The following is a 10,159-nucleotide window of genomic DNA, read 5'->3' as shown; positions in this document are numbered from 1 at the left end:
GGCCACTTGGATGCTTTCCTTGGAAAAAATGCCTATTCAGTTCCATCATTTATTTTTAAATTTTTTTTGATATGGAGTTGTTTGAGTACTTTTTATATTTTGAAATATTAACCCCTGACTGGATATGTGATTTGCAGATATTTTCTTCCTTTTCTGTAGTTGCCTTTTCACTTCGTTGATTATTTCTCCTGCTGTAACTTCACAGTTTGATATAGTCCAACCTGTTGAGTTTTACCTTTGTTGCCTGTGCTTTTGGCGTCATATCCAAAAAAAGCATTGCCAGTGTCAAGGAGCTTCTTCTTTATATTTTTTCTAGAAGTTTTACAGTATCAAGTCTTATGTTTAAGTCTTTAATTCATTTCAAGTTAATTTTTGTGAGTGGTGTAAGATAGGGGTTAAATTTCACTTTTCTGTGTGTGGTTATCCAGTTTCCCCAACACCATTTGTTGGAGAGAATATCCTTTTGCCATTGACTATCATTGGCTGCTTTGCCAAGTATTAGTTGACTATATACGTAGGTGTTTATTTCTGGGCATTTTATTATGTTCCATTGGTCGATGTGTCTATTTTTATGCCAGTATCCTATTGTTTTCCTTACTGTAGCTTTGTAATATAGTTTGCAATCAGGAAATGTGATGCCTCCAACTTCTTTTTCAGAATTGCTTTCGCTATTCAAAGCCTTTGGTAGTGCCATATAAATTTAGGATTTTTTTCTATTTCTGTGAAAAATACCATTTGAATTTTGATAGGAATTGCATGGAATCTAGACATGACTTTGGGTAAATGAACATTTTAACCATGTTAATCCTTCCAGTCTGCAAACACAGAATATCTTTCCATTCGTTTGTATCTTCTTCAGTTTTTTTCATCAAATTCTTCTAGTTTTCATTGTACAAATCTTTCATATCCTTGGTTAAACTTGTTCCTAAGTATTTTATTATTTTCAATGCTGTTGAGAATGTGATTTTAAAAAACATCTCTTTTCAGACTTTTTTTTAGTGTATAAAAACACACTTTATTTCTGTATCTCGGTTTTGTATCCTGTAACCTTACTCAATTTGTTGATTAGTTCCAGTGGTTTTTTTTTTTTTTTACTTGCACATGACCTTCATTATCCCTTCTCTCCTTCATAATCATTGTTATGGACATGGTCTTACCTCTCCTACAGCCTCCTCTTATGGAATGATTGCTCTATGCCTGGCACATGTATTTTATAGGTAAGAAATTGAGGCACGGAGGGATTCAGTAACATGTCCAATTCATACAACCAGTAAGTGGCAGATGTGGGATGTGAGCCCAAGTGTCAGACTCTAGAGCTTGTCCTTAAACCATGTGCTTTATTACCTTTCAATTCTCAAATGGCTTCACAATTACTTAAATGGCCTTTGAAATAGCTGGAGACACACATTTAGCGGTTGAAATAGCCAATTTTGGAAAATATTTTTGAGATTAATGGTTAGATCAGATCACACAAGTTGCAAAAAGATTGCAACTGCCAAAAGATCAAAACGTGATGTTTCTTGTAAGGCTCAACCTCTCCCAACTTCCCATGCTTGCTTGCACCACAACCCACACAGCAGCTGACACCAGTCTGCTCACCAGTTCCTGAAATGACTGTGCCCTTTGTTCCTTCTCAGCCTTTGCTTATGCTGTATTTTAATCCAGTTTAAAACATTTCTCCTCTGCTCCCCCAGGGAAGAATTAATTGTTTCTTTTTTCAAGACTCACAGTGTGTTCATTAACACTCATCTCTTTCTGTTCTGAACCAGAAAGCCCTCATCAGGTGTGTCTATCCCTCCAGGATCCAAGCTCCCTGAGGGCAAAGTTGGACCTCACTCACAGCTGTGCCACCTTAATCATCCCTCCCCATCCTTGTTGTGCCTGGCTCAGAACTGAGCCCATGCAAGCTGAATCGTACATCACTGAATGATCCTAGATAATAAATAACTTGCCTGCGGTCACTCAGCTATTTTGGTTTGAGGCTGGACTCTCAAAATCGGGCCCTCTGAGTCCCCATCCGATCTCACATCCTTCCACAAGGTCATTTTGGTGCCACTGCTCTAAAACTCTCTGTTACGTTGCCACCTATTTTTGCTAGGATGGATTCTTTCCCGTTTCTTCTGTGTTTGTTCTATTTCCATAATGTAAGCAGGCTGCCACATCCAATCTGCCATTTCTCTCTCTCTCTCTCTCTCTCTCTCTTGATTTCCCTACCACCAGCCAGGCTCTGAATCACTCACATTTCAAACTGCTATTCACAGCACTACCTCCTCTCCAATCTCAATTTTAAAAATATGTCCAAAACATTATTATCCTTCCACATCCCTGACTTGGAGGTCATATACTTTAAACTTCTCCACATGCCCCCAAAGTTCATATTTCTCTTAGTCTTCTAGCTCACTCTTTTCTCAATTAGTCAGTAGTTCCATTAACAGGACCTCCTAAAATGTTTTTTCACTCTAATTAAGAACCAGTGTTCAGAGGCACTTCAAAATCATTGTCTACCAATCAATCCAAAAGATTGTCATTTCCTATGATTGCTTTGAAAAGGAACACAGAAAAAAAAATTGGATTAAGGCAATGGTTTCCAATGGAAATATTTGCCTAGATTTCTGGACCTAAGAAACATTTTTTTTTAAAATATTCTTCCACAGACAGTCAATTTTTTTCTGGAGTAGCTTTATATCTTTACTATATGTCTTTTTATGCTTTTCAATCTTAAAAGAAAATTGCCAATGTTGTCTTAATTCTCTCACTTGACTTTCTTCTCAGATGGTTTTTTCTTGATTTCCTCACTCTTATTTTTAATCATTTTCTATATTTTCATCTGTGAGTAACAGATGTGTGTAGGCTCAGTTTTGCAAAAGCAAGAATTAGGCACCAAAATATAATTATTCACCCTATGTTGGTATATTTGATTTAGGAAAATAAGATAATGATTATTTACAAGGCTCACGAGTCAATATTTAACTGCATTTAAATTTTAAAAATTTATATGACTGATACAGATGGATTCAGCATGTAGAACCCTTATATAGTTGGAACTGGAAATACTGATTGAAAATAGAAAATGGAAACAGGTTAAAACATTATAAAGCAAAAAAAGAGGTTAAAGATCAGCATGCTTACTCAATAAGCAGGTGTTAAATCCGTATTATCTGCAAGCAAAGGAAGACATAGGAACCTAAATAAGAGTCTGCCTTCCCAGAACTCTTATTAAATGTATTAATTATTATACATATTAAATGTATTTATTACTGGCATCACATAGATGTGAATAAAAGATATAGAGGATATGAATGGATTTTAAACAGGATAGAAAAGGGATATTCAGTTCAGGGGGTTTTCTTTAATTTTTTTTGTGGGGGGGAAGTAGTTAGGTTTAGTTATTTTTACTATTTTTCAACGGAGGTACCGGGGATTGAATCCAGGACCTCGTGCATGCTAAGCATGGGCTATACCACTGAGCTATACCCTCCCTCCTGACTTTTATCTTCATACATCTCTGAGACATTAGACTAGGGTACATATTTATGATTGTTTGCCCCAAGGGTATCTGCGTGTGGCCCTCTCAGGGATCCGTAGACCTTTCTGTATGGAGAAGCTCAGATACAACAATCTGGTTCTACTCTATCGCTTGACCGTTTAGGAAGCTGAGACCCAGAGAGCTTGGATGGTTATCCAGTGTTGGTGACATTGTATGTGACAGAGGCAAGAGTGAAAACCCGGACTCTTCATTTCTGGTTCACTTTTCTACATGTGTATTCATTTCTTAAACACATATTCACACAGACCTGGGAATACAAAATATCGGTAATGCAAAGAAATTATCGTTTGATCGCAGTGGTTCTTGCACAACAAACTGAAAAGGTTGAGGTTGCACTACAAAGGAGATTAAACATAATGCCAAGAGGGTGCATAGGGAAGGGGGTAGTCACGTTGGTAGAGGGCGGGGGCAGGGATCCCCAGAACGCTGCTCTTTTTGCGTTGGCGTAGATCTTCCTATAAATAAAAGAGGCTTGGGTCATATCAGGAAAATTTCCACACACTAAAAAAAAAATGCTGTCAATATTTTAGACAAATAAAGATTTTCACTTTACATTTATGCTAGAGGTGTGGGCAAAGAAACAAGTTTTGCTTGAAATGTTTTGTTTTATTTAACATTTTGGCTTGGCTAAAAACCAATCAGGTAGGTTTATTTGCATTAAAAGTTTCAGAATTGTGATTACAACATACACACACAACCCATGAAGATAAAAATGCTATATATTGTTTTCTAAATTTTTTTTTTCATTTACAGAAAGCTTAAAATTGGAGGTGGTAGGGACTAATTTTTCTACATCAATAGAATGTAACTTGTAAGTCTTGAAGAGCTGTTTATATCAATTATTCACGAAAATAAAGTTCCCACTCTGACAGTCACTTTTTATTAAAGATACAAGGCTATTGTTTATCATATATTACCTACTGGATTACGTGGAGGAAAGAGAAAGCAGTGTGTTGCTTTTTTAATGAATTCAGATACTCAGTGTTTAGTCTGTGTGTGTGTGTGTGTATATATATACTTCTTGAAATAATAGAAGACTGAGCTTCAAACTTGGTTTATTTTTATAATGCTGTGGGCTTTCTCCTATAAAATTTTGGTGACAGCATACTCAGTCTCCATTTTATTAAAACTTTGATTTCTTTTGTTACCTTTCAAAAATAGAAATAGCAACAAGAGGCTATGAAACTTTCTCTTTTTGTTCCTAATGAGACTATTCAGAATTATTATGCATGAAGCAGACTTTGAAAAGGTCAAGCATATCTAATTTTCAAAACAGAGTGTACATGGTTCAATATGTAATGTACACGGTACAGTTACATGGTGAGTGCACTGAACTTGTCAAAAAATTGTGGTAACGATATAACTAGACTATCTCACACTACTCCTCCCCCCAAAGACCCCCAAAGGTAGAAATCGTGGTATATTTTAAATATAAATATTATTTCTGAGATCTTCCAGAACCCTAACATTTTGCTGGGAGTTATGTCTATGATCTGTATGCCCCACATGTCCTTATGATTGTATTATTGAAAATGAAAATCTTTACTTCTGCAGAATGTATAGAAACCCTAATCTTTTTGGAGATTTTTGTAATGGTTAAAAGTTGTTGCTGCTATTAAAAGTTCATAAACTGGCCCATAATCTTCTGGGATTATATAAAGTTGCTCTGGAATAATATTTAAAATACTTTGTAAATACATATTACTAAAGACTTTCAAGTCATCTTTTCAGGTTACAATCGTATATTTTGAATGTAATTTGCATTTTACCATCATATTTTGAATATTGGAGTTAATTATGCCTGCTGATGTTGGAATTTCTATCCCTAGATTTTCATTTATATTTGATGAAGCAAAAAATTATTGCCTTTTGGTATTTGAAATGAAGTGGCAGGCAGAGGTTAATGTGTAACTTCTGGCCAAATGGTTCCTGCTTGCTTTTTCCTTTGTTTGTTTGGTTTTAATTATTATCCATGCACAACTTGCAAGGCAGTGTTCTTTTCCAAATTACAAAGATATCTCTTGAGAGATGGTAAACAGAAACTCTATTTCTCTTATATGGATCAATGGCATATAAAATATTTCCACATAAATCTAAACGTAGTCCTCTGGAAAGAATTTAAATAAATTATAAGAGAGGCAGATATATTCTTGGTAATGGTGTGGTATAAAGTAGAAACATTGCAGTCTATGTTATTCAGAAGTTTTTTGTTGTAATATACATTTACATTCAAAATGTATATTACAATTTGACTAAAACAAAAAAGGGAATTCTTTAACTAATATCATGGAAAACAGGTCAGGTTCTGCTTCAGGGACTACTAAGTTCAGATGCTCAAGAGATCTCCCTTCGATTTCCCAGCCCTTGTTTTCTTTGTGTTGGTTATAACTTCAAGCAAGTTATCTACTTAAGGTGGCCTCCAGAAACTCAAGGTTTACGGCTGGAACTAGAGTTTTCTCCTCAGTAGTTCCAGTGAAACCCCAGCGCTAGGTATCACCGGGGACTTGGATCACGCACATGCCCTTGAAGCCAGGGAAGAGGACTGTGCTCCCTGGGCACAGGGAGGTCACACGCACACTCCTGGATCAGAAAGATGCTGTCAGTTCCAGCCAAGCCAACCAGACTGTCAGCAGGGAAGAGCTGGCTCCTGGGAGGAAAGCCATATGATATCACCAGAAGAAAGATGCTAAACAGGAAAAAACAACACATGTCTCCTTTACTCTCAAATGCAGGTCACTGGAGTCTACGTACTGCTGGATGACTTCTACTGATTCTTTATGTTTTCCTCTTATGATACTTGATTGGCTTTTGAAATGACTAGGATAAGAATGTAGGTTCATCTTGATTTTTACGGTGTCATAATGAAGGACAGACAGAGCATTTGGAAGCAAGTTTACAAGGAATTATCTCTTGTTTCAGGTCAACGTGAAAGAAACAAGGATTTGAAGTACCTTAATTCGTCATTTTCAAGCATACTATCAGTTCTATTATTGTAGTATTTCTATAACATCCCTTTTCTTATTTTGTCACTGCATTTGATGAAAGTGATTCCTGTTTTCCCCCCTTACTGGTAAGCTGGTTTTCTCTCCCAATATAAAGCTCACTGTTATAGTTCCAGGCACAGAAGACAGAAGAGGGGAGATGCCTTCTCTGGAAAGAAGAGGTTATGATGTCTTAGGAAACCTGCTCCTTTGTCCAAAGCTGTATGGAGAACTGGGGAGTCAAAGGCAGGACAGTGATTCCCAGTACCAGACTGGGAGACCTCGTCAACAATGGAAGAAGCCAATGGCTCCTGGCTGAGCCGAAATGGGACAGACAGGGATCTGTTAGCATCAGACACCAGCAGCAGGTGCAGAGCTGTGATTCCTCCAGAGTGCGTAGTACGAGTTGATGGTTGTTTAGAACCAGTGTCTGTATTCTTAGCTGCCCCTGTTGTACTGGTTTTAAAAAGTTTTTACTGTCACAATCAATAAATGACAAACTTTCCTGGTCGGCCAGTCAGTGCACATGCAAACACCAGCCCGAAGACGTCATTCTTCTTCCCCAGTGCCAGGAGGGGATTTGCACTTCTCGCCTGCACACCCAAATGCCATCTTGAACAGAACTAGAGGAAGATGAGCGAGTCCTTGCTGCAGGACTGCTTTAGAATTATGCCAGTAATCAGTCCAGATAATTGAATCCACTAATATTGGAGTCAAATTCGGTGTCTCAGTCCTACTTCTGTGTGAGTGAGTAGGCAGGGTCATAAAGATTAGATCAGTAACAGAGAAATGAAGTTACATTACATGCACATTCAAATTGTGGATGATATAAATTTGCAACCCTGATGCATAAAAATGAATTAGCTTTGAATGCAATCTTATATTATTGACAATGATATAATGATAATTGATAATATGAAAATAATATTCATATTATTGCCAGTAGCAAAGAGCCAGTTAATTTATCCACAGACATTTGCTTGGGGTCTCTGTGTGATGTTAAAACCATGTAAGGGTAAACTTGAACCTCATAAATTTTACTTTGTGACACAGTTGAAGAATGATACCCTCATGATGAAAAGTAACACTCAAAAACACCTTCAGATCATTGTTTAAAATAAGAAAAAGAAGCAAAACTTACTAGCCATAAGAGTGATTAGTTGCCTTTTAGTAAATTTAGTAAAGGGTGTGATTTTTTTAATAACTAGATTATTTTGTAATGGAAAGAGGAGTAGAGGCAAAAGAAGAAAATTTTTTAGCAAATGTAACAGATACAGGATTAACATATTACTTACAGAAGATTGATTGATCAATAAATAATACTTAGGGCACAAAAACCTCTAAAACGTATTTACAAAGGAAAAGGATACGAACAGAAAATTAACAAAAAAGGAAAAACAAAAAAAAGTAGAAATATTGTATTTTCAGTTATGAAAGATAAATCATATGAATGATTTGTATAAATAAAAAAAAGACCCTTTCTCGCTATTGAAATAGCATGTTTTAGATTGCTGATGGTGTTGCAAACTTTTTAGTAGTATAAATAATGCTTATATGCTGATCAATAACATTGCTGAATTCATTTATTAATTCTAGCAGTATTAAAATTCTTTGAGTTTTCTACCATTCAATTGTTATCTATGAAAAATGAGAGTTCTACTTATTTCTTTCTAGTCCTTGTATTCTTTATTTTTTTCTTGCCTTCTTTAGATTAATAAAGGATTTCTAGATTCCATCTCCCCTTTATTATTCCATTATTATGTAGTCTTTTACTCTTTTGCTATTCTTTCATTGATATTCTTATCCTAGAGGTCACACCATGAATATGTAACTTATTAGGTTCTCTTAAAACTTAGTTCTTTTACTACCTTCCAAACAATTCAGTGAACTTGGAACACTTTATTTACTTCTCTCTCCATTTGTGCTATATATATACACACACATATATAAATTATATATGTAAATTTAAAAATGTATAAAATGAATATATAAAAATATATGTACATTTAATTATACATATATTTTAAACTCAAAAATACATTTGGTATTGTCAGTCAAAATCTACCTTTTCCATGGATTTCCTTTTTTATCTTGAATTTTTGTTCTGTCATTTAAAATTATTTTAGTTTTGCCTGAAAAACTCCTTTTAGCATTTTTCTGTTAGGCTGTGTTGGTGATGAAATATCTCACTTTTGTTGTCTGGCTATCCTCTTGTTTTCCTTTTGATTTAAAGATAATTTGGGTGTGTGAAGTTTTAGATTGGCAGTTATTTCTTTTTAATACTTTAAAGATTTAATTTCATTGCTTCTGTCTTGCATTATTTCTTCTGACAGTTGAGCTGTAAATCTTGTGCTGCTCCTTGGAAATTCTCTTTTTTTCTCCATACGCTTCTGATTTTCTATAGCTTTAGTATTATGTTCATAGATGTTGTTTTCTTTGCATTTATTCCGTTTGGATTTATAGCACTTCTTGAATCTCTAGCTTTATGCCATTCATTAATCTTGGGGAAAATATTAGCCACTGTCTCTCCAAATACACTGTCCACCTGCTTTCTATATCCTCTCCTTCAGGGATGCTACTTACACACATGTTGCTATTTCATCTTGCCCGGATGACTTTCTGGCTGTTTTCTACTCATTGGTCTCCATGTCTCCACCTGGTTATGTCTTCTGACTTTTGTTCCAGTCTCGCCAACCTTCTCTTCCACTGTGTCTAATTTGCTGTTAAACTTACTTATTAACTTCAATTATTGTAGGATTTTTTTTTAAACTTCTAGAATTTCCACCTAATTATTTTTCATACAATTTAGTTTCTGTTAAAAATTCTCCATCTTTCCATTTAATTTCTTGGCCACGTTATTCATAGTTACTTTAAAGTTCATGTCTGTTAACTTCAATATCTACCAGTCCCACCTCTGATTCTAACAACCTTTCTAGCACTGGAAGATATAAAGTTCCAATGTCACTGTTTTTTATTGACCTAGTAAAGATGTCTGTCATTGTGATGAACGAAGCTGCTTTGTTCATACTCCTTGAAGCATCACCTTACAATATTGAGCTATGCTTAGCCACATACTTTTATTTGAAAGTAAAGGGTTTACACAGGATTATCTCTTGGTTCTCTTCTAATTCTACAAGACTAAGTCTATGGCTATTTTGGAAAACCCTCATATTTGGCACTGTGCTAGATACTGAGGGGATATCTTATCTAAATTTAGCATTCCAGGCAGTGCTGTTTAGACTGAAAGCTTAATGGAAATTCTGTCTTTTTCAGCCTCTCTTTGTTTCCTAGTATAGTGCCTGGTGCAGAGCATATGCTCACTGAGTCCTAGTTGAATGAATAAATGTGCGATTTAGTTAATCATGTTAGACATACAGATAAAGGGATAAAAGTCAGCCTTTCTCTTGAAGGGTTGATAGAAAATGGTGATTGAACACAGGAACTGATGGAATAGGGAGGAGTTAAGAAAGGAGAATTCCTGTGCTTTATTGGGCATTCACTATCTATCAGACACTGTTCTGAATGCCCCCACATACATTCTATCAGTTTCTCTGTGAGGTAAGCATTTAGAGTGAGGTTAGTTTCCCTACCTGAACGAGGCAGAGATGGAATCCGAACTCAGATATATCTT

Source organism: Camelus ferus, chromosome 8 (genome assembly GCF_009834535.1).
Source record: "Camelus ferus isolate YT-003-E chromosome 8, BCGSAC_Cfer_1.0, whole genome shotgun sequence".
NCBI lineage: Eukaryota > Metazoa > Chordata > Mammalia > Artiodactyla > Camelidae > Camelus > Camelus ferus.
This window is presented reverse-complemented; position numbering follows the sequence as displayed.